The 13,391-nt window shown below is 36.2% G+C and overlaps 1 long non-coding RNA gene and 1 other non-coding gene across 2 annotated transcripts; one reads left to right on the forward strand and one right to left on the reverse strand.

Annotated features, from left to right (window-relative positions):
* Positions 1–7,210: 7,210 nt before the first annotated feature.
* LOC128290973 (small nucleolar RNA R71) lies at positions 7,211–7,317 on the reverse strand. Its single transcript, XR_008280751.1, has one exon. It is a non-coding gene; the product is annotated as a small nucleolar RNA R71 (small nucleolar RNA).
* A 4,148-nt stretch (positions 7,318–11,465) lies between these two features.
* On the forward strand, positions 11,466–12,549 carry LOC128290351 (uncharacterized). Its single transcript, XR_008280104.1, has 2 exons — positions 11,466–11,544; positions 12,362–12,549. It is a non-coding gene; the product is annotated as an uncharacterized LOC128290351 (long non-coding RNA).
* Positions 12,550–13,391: the final 842 nt, after the last annotated feature.

A 13,391-nucleotide genomic window follows, 5' to 3' on the forward strand; every position in this document is an offset into this window, starting at 1 on the left:
AAATGGTATTTGGCCAAAGTTGTTATGGTGATAAAGCCATTGCATGCTAAGTGTGAAGCTTGATGATGATGCATGCAATGATGGATTTTCTACTCATGAGTAAGATTTTGAGTTTTCTCTTTGTTTTATCATGATTGAAGTTGAAAAGGAGCATGATTGTCATATTCGGCCATGATGCATTCTTGAGCATGATTCATGCTTCTTGCATGTTAGTTAAAATTTGTGTTTTGGATGGCTATGGACACCTTGAAAATTCGCCATGCTCATATATGCATATATATGATTGCACATTATGTTTGGTTATGAACTAAGTGATGAATATATTGGTTTAAAGAAGAAAATGTGGAAGAATGCTTGTGAAATTGCAAGCACAATTCGGCCTAGCACACATATAAGTGCTTGATGCTATATTATAAGTTTTGGGCCACAATGTGCAAAGCATTAATTAGTAAATTGCATGCTGTTTTTGTGAGGTATTAAGTGCAAAATTGACCTCAACATGTACATGAATAATCGGCCTTGGGTAGCCTATTGAAGGCCTTAGCATTTCCTTGATGCTCAAATAAATTGTATTGAATTGCTTGGTGTAGTATAAAATGTGCATGACCATTGTGTATTCAAGCTAAAGAGTGGCCATATGACCATTTAAAATCCTTGTCATATTCGCCATAAGCAAGCACAATGAGGTTTTAATAAATTGAATTTGTTTGAATTAGCTCAAGAGCTAAGAGGGCCACAATTGGACAAAGGGAAGGAAAAGGTGATCGAATAGCCGAAAAAGCCGTTCGACAACATCCGAGGTAAGTCCTCAAGAAGTGACCTTACTTGAATTATGTGAGATGAAATATGGTTGTGTATGATTATTGATTATGTGTGTATGAGTATTTGAATTCCACCCGGCTAAGTCCCGGCGAATATGCTAATGATTATAATTGTGTTTGAGCCTTAGTAACGAAAATGAAATATGTATGTCCAATGATTATTGATGTATGTGTGCATGAGAAATTGAATGATATCCGGGCTAAGCCCAAGACAATTATGCTGGAAATTATATCCGGTTAAGACCAAGGCAATTGTGCTAGTGGCTATATCCGGCTAAGGCGAAGGCATTCGTATGAGTTATTCTATCCGGCTAAGACCAAGGCATTTGTGCACGTGATTATATCCGGTTATATTCGAAGAATCTTGGGCTGGAGATGAGTGTTGGTTGCTGAAATGAATTCAATTAGTACACTCGGAAAGCCCAAAGGATAAGGTACGTTATATGTGCATTGGAAAGTCGACGTGTTTGAGCAACATTCGCTCAATCGACTAATGAATTTCAGTTATTGAATTGATTGATGCTTTGCGAACTTATATAATGATGAAGCATGAAGTAAGAATGTGTATTAATGAAATGATGCATTTGGCTATGTGAATGTATTGCTGTAATTAGAGTTGATTATATTCCTTGAGACTTACTAAGCATACAAATGCTTACCCCGTTGCTTTGGCTCTTAGTTTTCTAGATTTCGCTCGAAGCAATCGGATTTGGGATCGTTGAAGTCGAAGTCATCCACACTATCAAGCCTCCATTTTGGTATAAATTTTTGGTTGAACTTGAGATGGCATGTATAGGACTACCCCTTGTTTGTTAAATATGTTGTAATGTAAGTATGTACGGCCATGCGAAAATGGCTCGAAAAGGGAAGCATGAACTTAGTCTAATTGTGGGTTGTATGTATATATATTTGGTGTCATGATGTGGCTATGGCTTGGAAATGGGAATGTTGGTCATATGATCAGCCATTGGCATGGTTAAAATGATCATATATGAACCTATGTATGGCAAGACTAGTTGAATCAAGGAGACTACCAAATAGGTAAGTCCTACCTTAAAAACAGATGCTGCCAGCTGCAGTGGCGTGAATGTGAAAAATCACCAAAATTCATAGGAATGGAATTAAATAGTGAATAAGCTATGTAAATGAACCTTGATGAGTCTATTTTCATATGGAAGAAACGAAATGGTCATAGGAGTTACAGGTTAAGAGATATTAAAGCTATTGTGAGACAGGGCCAGAATGGTTTCTGGGTTCCCTGTCGCAACTTTAAAAATTAACTATAAATTATCAAAAAATAATTAGGAGACATACCTTATATGTACAGATTCCATTTTGAGTCTAGTTTCATTAGAAACAAACGACACCAGCATTAAAGCCCTGTACAGAGAGATATTCAAGTTATACCGCGCGAAGGTCAGAGCAGTCGATCCCTGTAACATGGGTAACTTTAACTAATAAACTTTACCAATTGGCCCGACCAAAAATCCTAGAAATAAATCCATGGATGGATATATGAGTCTAAATTCAGGAAAATTTACAAAACCAGTTTCGAGTTTTGAAACTCGAGATATGATTTTAAGGCGACAGTGACGCAGTTTTCCAGCCTGACTGGAAGTGTCAAATTGGTGGGCAAAAACATGTGAACTTGGCTTGTTAACCCCTCGGGTCCGACACCGGCGATGGTCTCGGGTTTGGGGTGTTACATTCGTCACATCTTAGCCTCGGAGGACACACATTCCCAAGCATACTTACTGATTCGAACGAACTCCCTTTCATATTCAGTAACAGTTATGTGGCCCTACTTCAAATCAAGAAACTCCTTACGCTTTTGATCCATGAATCTCTCACTAATATATTTCTTCCAGAATTCTTCTTGGAAGAATTCCCATGTGACCTTCTCACGGGGTACCACTAAAACCAATGTCTTCCACCAGTGGCATGCCGAGTCCCTCAACAAGGATATGGCACACTTCAAGCATTCTTTGGAAGTACAAGATAATTCATCGAATACCTGATGGTATTCTCAAGCCAAAACTCTGCCATTTTGGATCATCATCTTTATCAACATGGAACTCTTCGGCTCCATGCTTTCGGATCTTGTTCACTGCAGGTCTATTCAACATCACAAAATCCATACCCTGGGGTGCTACAGGGACAGGTTGAGGAATATGTAGAGGTGGAGGGGGTTGAGCATTCGAGTTCGTTTGGACGAACGCCGTGTACCATTCACTCATCATGTGGAGAAAGGCTTCCCAAGCCCCTTCTCCCCCTCCCTAACTATCTGTGGAAGGTCGATTATTGGATGGCACCGCCCCTTCAACAGGAGTCGGTGCATTACTTTCTACATTTTCTACCATAGTTCGATCAGGATCCATTACTATAAGAAAACATAATAACAAAATCAGGAGCCATCGCACTATCACAATTTATCTATGGCATGTATAGTTAGAGTCGTACACACACTAGGTTAGTCCAAGAATCAACTAAACTATAGCTCTAATACCACTAAATGTAGCACCCCACACCCGAGTCCTATGTTGGGATGGGATACAAGGTGTTACCACACTTAAACACATGAATTCCAACGTTTTTGAATCATCAAGATTAGATAATCTTTAGAACGTTTCCAAACTTTGTCCAAAACTTCTTATCATGGGCTTATAAGGCCCAAAGCATCTCTTGAAAATCACTCAGGAACAATTCGGGTCCTTTAATCAATAGTAGGAAGATGACCATTGAAACAGGGCACACGCCCGTGTGGAACTTGAACATGGTCGTGTTGATGGCCCGTGTGGCACAACTGCCTAAGCACATAGGGACACGCTCGTGCCTATGGCCTATTTCCCTCACATAGCAATGGCACACGACTGTGGCCAAAGGCCGTGACCTCCACATGGCTAAGACACATGGCCGTGTCTCTATCTGTGTGTTTACTACCATGCATACTGACTTGAAATTTTTACATCCAGGGGACACATGACCGGACAACATGCCCATGGGGCTGGCCGTGTGTCACACACGACCTATAAATATGCCCGTGTGTCTACCCGTGTGGAAAATATAAGGCTATCTACCAAGCCCTTTTGCCACCCTGAAACATAATTTTAACACCAACCAACATATCAAATCTAACTTAATATGATTTCTCAACCAAGTAACCATAGCTATGGCCTAGATACATTTCATATATTCAGCTATGCCAACCATTTTCACATTCAAGAAAAACTATCTTGCATTCGTATAACAATTTTCAATATTAGCCGTTTTCATAGCCTTATACAAAACGAGTCAAATACTAAAACAAGCCAATACATTTGGCCCCAAAACAATGTGACACCAAAACAAATTCAAGAGTTCCTATACATGCCATATTCAAAATGAGAAAACTAGCTATACCAAGTGCTCAGAGGATAGTGTGATTGGCTTCCCGACGTAGTCGATGATTCTCAAGTTACTTTGGCGGCACTATAAGACAAGGGAAAGGAAAGAGGGTAAGCATGGGAGCTTAGTAAGTACATATATCCAAATAACTGTGATTAGAAACACATTCATCAAACACAGCTGAAGACACGGGTGTGTGTTTCAGTCGTGTATGATGTACGGCCATGTGACACGGCCGTGTGTCCTCTATAGGTTTCAAAGGGTTGCATGTTAGGTTGTTACACGACCTAGCACACGGCCTGGCACACAAGCATGAGGCTTGGCCGTGTGACCAAAGTCAGAGTGTTACATGGGCACGAACAAGGGCAAGGCCGTGTGTCCCTACTTCGAATGTCCACCTGGCCTGAGACACGAACATTTGTCTCAGCCGTGTGAGTCACACGGCCTGGCCACACAAAATACAAAAATGCAAAATTTGTACATACCATGCTTAGGCCGAATGTTCCATATGTTCATACAAGTAGATACATTTCATTTATTTCACATTTTACTCCCTCAATTTACTATTTTTGAAATTTAGTCCTAATTACTTAAAATCATCAAAAATTCCAATACAAAACATATTAATCTAAAACATATCTTTCATATTTCATCAACTATCATCACAAAGCTCAAATATTCATCAATTTTCGAAACAAAGTCAGAAATGTCTCGTTTCATACCATGCCACCAATAAAGTAGTTTCAAGTCATTATACATTTTCTACTACCCAGATGAACAGATAACTGACTGCTGTGAGCTTCATTCAGAATCATCTAAATCAACTCTGAATTTCTCGGAACACATATTCAGTTTTTGAACCTCAGACAATCCTTAACATCAATTCGAAACTCTAAATTAGCATTTGATAAACCGTAATTTATACATATTTTTATCCCATGCTTAGCATATTTTTGGATGAATTATCCTTAGATTTGGTGAATTCGATGCTCCTAATCCTTTAATTTCATGTTTTATACTTAGGTGAGCATAAGAGAGTAAAAAGAGCGAGAAACGGGCCAAAAATAGAGAAAATGGGTCAACGTGGGAAATCAACATGGCCTGAACTTCCTCACACGGATAGTTCACATGCCCGTGTAGTTTTAGCAGACTCTAACACAACCTAGACTTCGTTACACGAGTAGACCATACGCCCGTGTCTATTCAACAAACTCGAACACGGGTTGAAGCACTTGCACACGGGCGTGTCCCTGTCGAGCCCAAGTCTAGTCCTATTCAGAAAAGGCCACTCTTAAGGGTTTTGAAGCATTCTAAAGCCTATATAAACACTCGAGGAGGTACCTAGAAAACACATGCGAAGTAGGAGGCAAGAAATTACTCGAAAAAAGCTGATTGATCCATCTCAGAAGTCAGATTCTCCTTCAAGACTGAAGATCTCCCTTCAATTTCCTTCAGAGGTTTTTGGGTTTTCTTTATGTTTTGGTATTATTCTTCTGAGATGTTTTCTTTTACACTTATGAATTAAATCCCCCAAATACCTAAGGGGAATGAAACCTAAGACGGATCTTGTTATTGTTTTCTAAATTATATGATAAATATTTGATTTGTTCTTAATTATGAGTTCTTAATTCTTGCTTTAATATTCCAGGATATTGATTCAAGTATTGATGTGCTTATTTTGAAGAGTAAAAGTCCCTGTCTAAGAGTAGATCTAGCATAATTAAGCGGAGTTGATTGCCCCTCTAGACATAGGGTGACATAATTTTCCCGGATTAGGGTGAAAAGTAATAAGGGAATCCATAGATCGAGTTAATGCAACACTAGGGGTTTTAATTAGAAGGAGATTTCAATTAATCAACCTAGGGTTAGACATTGTTAGTCTTGAAAGAGATAATAATATAACTTAGGGATTTCTACGGATCAAGTCAAATGAATAAATCGTCTAATTTAGAGTCAAATAACAAGTGAAGTCTAAGTGGATTCTTCCCTTGGGTATTGGTGAATCAATCAGTTTTTCCCAAAAGTATTTCCCCAATTTCCTTCCTGTGCATTCTTAGTTTAGTTAATTAATTTAGATAAAACAAACCCCTTTTATTTTTAGGCTAAATAATAAAAAGAAGGTTAATACTAGTACTTTTAGTTCCTGTGGGTTCGACATTCCGATCTTGCTATAAACTATACTAATGTTCGATAGGTGCGCTTGCCTTTATCGTGATAATAGTTAGTTTTAAAGTACGATCAATCATAAATTTAAAACTTATCGCGATTTGTTCACATCAAGTTTTTGGCGCCGTTGACGAGGAACTAAGATATTAAGAAGACTTAATTTTTATTACTTTAGCCATTTATTCTATTGTAATTTAAATTTTATTTTGATTTTTGTTACTAAATTTTCTTTTTCCTTCTAGCAGGTTTTTATAGTTTATGATTAGAAGAAACTCATCAGGACCTTTACTTTTTGATAGTGAGATCGATCGCACAGCTTGCAGAAATCGAAGAGAAATAAGGCAAAGCCTAAGATACACAGAGGAAGAGCAAGAGGACGATATTTCCACCACAACCGAGGAGATGGCTAAAAATCAAGAAAACTCGCTACCTCCTGCAATTGCTGCTAATCAAATAAATCAAAATCTTGCTCCGCATACTATGTATGATTATGCTAAACCTACTTTAACAGGAGTTGAATCGAGTATAGTTAGACCTGCTGTTGCTACAAAAAATTTTTTATTGAAACCTAACACAATTCAAATGATACAATAGTTTGTTCAATTTGATGGTTTGCAGGATGAGGATCCAAACACTCATTTGGTGAATATTCTGGAGCTTTGCGACATATTTAAGATCAATGGCGTTTCTGATCATGCCATTCGCCTTCGGTTATTTCCCTTTTCATTAAGGAACAAGGCTAAACAGTGGTTGAACTGTTACCATGAGGGTCAATCACTACTTGGGAACAAATGACCGAAAAGTTTTTACTTAAATATTTACCACCGGCTAAAACGGCTATGTTGAGGAATGATATCTCTTCTTTTGTGCATATGGATCTAGAAACACTCTATGATGCATGAGAGAGATACAAGGATCTATTGAGAATATGCCCTCACCATGGGTTACCTCTATGGCTACAGGTTCAGACGTTTTGCAATGGTGTGAACCCCTCAACAAGACAACTCATAGATGCAGCCGCCGGTGGAACTTTAAACAATAAAACACCTAAAGAGGCTTACGAATTTATTGAAAAGATGTTACTGAATAACTACCAGTGGCAAGTATGAGAACAAAGTCGACAAAAGCAGCCGGTGTTTTCAACCTCGATTCGGTCACCATGCTCTCTAATCAAGTAGAACTTTTGAATAAAAAAATTGACAGTTTGTGTGGTTCTACTCAAGTACATCCAGTGATGAGATGCGATTCAAATGGAGGAGGAGTACACACAGAATATCAATCCTTCAACCCCAACACCGAGGAGGAACAAGTTCAGTATATGGGTAACAACAATTTTAGAACTCAAAATAACCCATACAGTAATACTTATAATGCAGGTTGGAGGAACCATCCCAATTTCTCGTAGGGTGGTCAAGGAAATCAAAGGCCACATCATCCTCTGGGTTTTCAACAACCATCTTACCAACAGGAAAAGAAGCTGAACCTTGAGGAGATGCTAATAAAGTTTATCTCAGTGTCAGAAACTCGTTTTCAGAATACCGAAACAGCACTTAAGAATCAACAAGCGTCGATCCAAGGGCTCGAAACTCAGATAGGACAGCTCGCTAAATTAATTTCTGAACGACTACAAGGTAGCCTACCGAATAACAGATAATCTAACCCAAGGGAATAGCTTAATGCGATTACCATTCAAGATAAGGAAGGGTTAGTTGAACCAGATGTAACACCCCTTTCCCATAACCGTCACAGAAATAGGACGAGGCGTTACCGAAAACTAGGAATCCGATCAAGGCCGTAAAATTTTGAACATTTTTTTTTTACTAAATTGCTAGACGCAAACAAAGTTCGAATTTAACACTTATACAAGTAAGTTCCATAAGATACCGTAATCACATGACTTCTACACGAAGGTCAAAGTATCATTCTACTTATTGTCTATCCTATACATGCCATAAGATAATCCAATCTTATGGTGCCGTAATGGTAGATAGTGTGACAAAATCTTGACGATCCCAAAGTGGTAGTCGAATCCACAACCTCTGAGACCAAAACATGAACGAGCGAGTAAGCTTTACGTAAGCTTAGTAAGTTTTAAGCAAAACAATAATTTTGTTGAATCAATGACGTTTTTCACATATACTTAATCTACGTAAAATCTCATTTGACCCAATATACCTAGCCAAAATTTCACATAATTTAATTCACCTTTCTTTAGCCTTGAGTTTTAAGTCACAAAGTGTTTTCATTCAATATCATTGGTCATTCATTTCAACTGTTCGATGAAATTAATCTAGAGCTTCATCTCGAACCATAATATCAATAAACGCATTACTTAGCTATCACATATATATACTTTCGAATAATAATGACCTAGATGGTCGAATATTTCCAAAGCACATTCTTCATCAACTGAAGTTCGATTCACATGGTAAGCACATTCTTCACCAATTTTACAACTTTCAATAATCCCATCCACTTGTTCATAATCACCTCCATATTTTCAAGTATTTCACATGATAAGTACTAAATTACCGTATTGGCACATAAAGAACCGAACATATTCCTTATCTTGTATTGGCACATCTAGCTGAACACAACCCATACTCAAATCATAAGGCCTTTGGGCAGAATATACATTAATACATAAGAATATTTCATCACATACTTCATTATACAAGCATACCATTACCAATTAGATCATTCTCATATTTGAAGTTATAATATTAATCACATATGCATACCTCATTGATACTAATAATTCACTTCGAAATCAATCCACCAATGAGTAAGTAATACATACCTGAACATCTTAAATACATAATACTTATTTGATGGTAACTTACTGCGGATACTCAATATCAAAGTCTTACATGAATCCCAGCATTTAACCTTCGGGTCTTTAAAACCCGGATATAGTACGAGCTCGAAGCCTACGGACATTAAATCAGGATAATATTCTCGCATAAAGCCTACGGGATCTTAACCTGGATATAGTACTGGCACAAATGCCCTTCGGGACTTATCACATTTATACACTTTCACATTCATCACATTGGCCATTCGGCCTTATCACATATATACACTTTCACATCCATCACATTGGCCATTCGGCCTTATCACATAATTAATACTACACACTTTTCACAATTGATCATTTGGCCACATTATACAAATAAAGATAGCACACATTTTCATAAAGGCCATTCAGATGACTTACACACCTTTGATGTTAGCCATTTTGGCCTCACTACACATACATATCTTGTACATCAATTTCTTCATAACAAATTTGACTAGGTATACTAGTCATTTACGGCTTATAGCTTCACTTTAATACGGATTTGGTACTTTGATTACCAATATTTAATCGATAGCTTATAAGCAACTCAAATAGTTTTATCAAGGTTTACAACATAATCACAAATTCAGCACAAGCTGTTTTTTTTTTCCTCAGCAACAGTCATTAAATTATTAAGTAAATGGAGCTACTGAAACTCCAAATGAAGTGACGTTAATTTTCCTGAAAATAGACTCATATATATTTTATCCATAAAATTTTCTGAATTTTGGCTTAGCCAATCAATACCAGATTTTTCTTAAAATGTCCCTGTTCACTTTGTTTGACTATCTTGACCACTCTTCACTACTGAATCAAATTTCTCATTGTACAAAATTCAAAATATGTTTTCGTTTAACTAGACTCATTAAGGAGTCTAAGCATATAAATCTTATCTTATAATCATTTTTGTACAATTTATAATGATTTTCTAAAAAGCGAGCAGAGGATTTGAGTCATTTTGACACTGTCTCACACAACTTTAAATATCTCATTATCGGCAATTCCTTTGCTTACACGGTTTCTTTTATAAGAAACTAGACTCGTTAAGCTTTAATCTCATATTTTATTCAGCCTCTAATTCAACTCCATCAATTTATGGTGTTTTTTTTTTCAAAACACGTTACTGCTGCTATCCCAAGCAGATTTATTCAAATTTACTCTTTAAAGTTATCATTCACATATTTAAACATAACATCATATATGCCATCATTTAGAAAAGTCATTGACCTTAACATATATACATAATTCATATTCATTCCATTTAAATACTTAAAACTTACCTCGGATGTTATCGAATTATCACGAATCGACTATTCAGCTTGTAATATCCCGAATTAGGGCCTAATCGGAATAGTGGTTTCGTGACCACAAATTCGAGATAGAAATAATTATTTTATAATTATTTTGAGGTTTATGATATGAATGCATAATTGTGTGAAGATTTCGTGAAGAAATTTTGGGCATAACGAGTTTAATTTAAAGTTAGGGACTAAATTGAATAAGTTACAAAACTTGAATTCTAGAAGTTTTTAGTATGAAATTACTTTGAAATATTAATTAGGAGGACTTAAATAGAAATTTTACCAATTTTAAGTTCATGGAAAAAATTAGGACATGGAAGGAATTTTTGGAAAGTTTAGTAGTAAGGGTATTTTGGTCATTTAGTTATTAAAATGAATTAAAAACAAAATTAAAAGCCAATTTTTGTCCATCTTCTTCATTAGGCCGAAATTTCAAGGGTTCTCCATAGCTAGGGTTTGTTTCAAGCTTCCAAGCTCCATAGTAAGTGATTGCAAGCCCCGTTTTTAATGATTTTTACGTTTTTGAGATCTCGGTAACTTGATAAAGCTTATGTTAGCAATAATTTAACCTAGGGTTTATATTTGGAAAAATACCCATAGGTGAAATTTGTGTATTTTGATGTTTTATGATAGAATATGAAGTTTTAAATTATGTTAGACAACTTGTACTACTCGATTTTAAGCAAAAAGCGAGTAAAGGGCTTAATCGGTAAAAATACCTAATAGTCACAAGTACATGTTAGAGTGAGAATTTGATGTTGCCATAGAAGAGAAAAGTGATCAGCATGTTGTAAAACATAAGAATAAGGAATAAAGTTTAATCCAGAGCCTAGGGGCAAAATGTAAATATGCAAAAGTTTAGGGGTAAAATTGTAATTTTTCCAAAATTTCAGTTAAGGATTAATTTGATAATGTGAGTATTAAATAAGCTAAATGTGTTATTTTAGATCAAGAAAGACGTGGAATCGACCTCAATCGAGGAAAAGAAAAGATTGTGGACTAAATTGCAAAATCTTTGTATTTTGGTACCAAGGTAAGTTCATGTGTAAATAATGTAGCATAATGGTTATTTTTAAGTTATTGATGTTAATTATATGTTATGCTGAATTTTATTATGAAATGTATGCTTTGTGGTTAATTTCAAATAATATGTAAATTATGTGAACTACTTGTTAAATATAATTGTTACCGAGTATTGATTTCGGCATTCTACGGAAGGCGGCAAGGATAAGTGTTAGAGAAAATCCCGTTTGAACCTTAGGAATAGATTAGGATACAAGTGACATGTCACTAGGATGGTTGAGCATCCGAACTCGTTGAGTTGAGTCCGAGTTCACTTATGGATGCGAATCTCCGAACTCGTTGAGTTGAGTCCGAGTTCGTGAGATGTAACTAGGCATCCGAGCTCGTTGAGTTGAGTCCGAGTTCACTTATGGATGCGAACACCCGATCTCGTTGAGTTGAGTCCGAGTTCACTTATGGGCGGGTTACATGATTGCTTGATTTCATATATGGCACTTATGTGCAAGTTATCCATGTATCCGAATTATATTCCGATGTGTTCAACGGGTAAAGTTCTACTCAAATGGAGGAATATTCGAGATGTAAAGAGACGTATTGGTAAGTGATGTGAAATGGATATTTTGAACAGGTATGTATTTAACCCTCGGGTTGAGTATTGATACAACCACGATAAGGTAATAAGATGATGAAAAATGATTAGAAATGTGACATGTGTTTTAGTGATGCATGCTAATGTTGATTGGTATGACTGCTTGTTATGTTACTTATTATTTGCATATGAACTTACTAAGCATTTATGCTTACTCCCTCCTTCTTACTCATTGTAGTTTTGGACAAGCCAGCTCAGGAGTCGGGATAGGTCGAAGGCTCAGTCACACTATCCAGAAGACTTTTGGTAAATGGCTTGTAAATTTAAGTATGGCATGTATAGCAATATACCCATTTTGTGTAAATGATCTTATGGTATGGTTGTGAAATGGTTGAGGAAATGCTTGATAATGATAAATTATGAAAATGGTTAGTTTAGATTATGTTTGATGTTAAGGAAAACTATTAAGATACTTAGTGCATAAAAACTCATAAAAAGGATGAAATTTACCATAAACAGAATACCACAGCAACACTAACGCGAGTTTGAAAATTTACTAAAAATCATAGAAATTTAATTTGGTGGTGAACTACATATCAAATTGAAGCTTATTGTGTCTAGTTTCACATGAAACAAATGAAACAAGTAAAGGAAGTATATGTTAGAAGATATTTGAATTTTAGTGAAACAGAGGCATAGCAGTTTCTGAATCCCCTGTTCCTAATTTATAAATTCACCATAAATTGTAAAGATATAATTAGGTGGTGTATTTTATATCCTAAGAATCCTTATTGAGTCTAGTTTTAGTAGAAACAAACCTCATAGTCATATGAATTTTCTACAGAGAGAAATGTGGTTCGTAGTAAACAGAGGTCAGACCAGTCGAGTCCTGAAACAGGGGTAAAATTAAGTTAATAAAATGTACTAATTTTCCCAACCAAAAATTCTATAAAAAAATTAGTAGATAGGTATATGAGTCTAGATTCAGGGAAAATTTACGGATCTTAATTTCGAGTTTCGTAACACTAGATATGATTTTTCTTGTGACTGTGATGCAAGTAGCTTAAAAGCTGTGAATGTAGAAACAAATAATCCAAAGTTCTAAAAATGTTAAACTAAGCTTAGTAACACCTCATACTCGACTCCGGCGATGGTCTCGGGTGTGGGGGCGTTACATTTAGTGGTATCAAAGCAGGTTTAGTCGGTTCTCGAACTACGTGTTGTATGTACGGATTTTTGCTATACATGCCATATGTATGAATTGTGAT

The sequence above is a fragment of the Gossypium arboreum genome, chromosome 3, assembly GCF_025698485.1.
Source record: "Gossypium arboreum isolate Shixiya-1 chromosome 3, ASM2569848v2, whole genome shotgun sequence".
NCBI classification, from domain to species: domain Eukaryota; kingdom Viridiplantae; phylum Streptophyta; class Magnoliopsida; order Malvales; family Malvaceae; genus Gossypium; species Gossypium arboreum.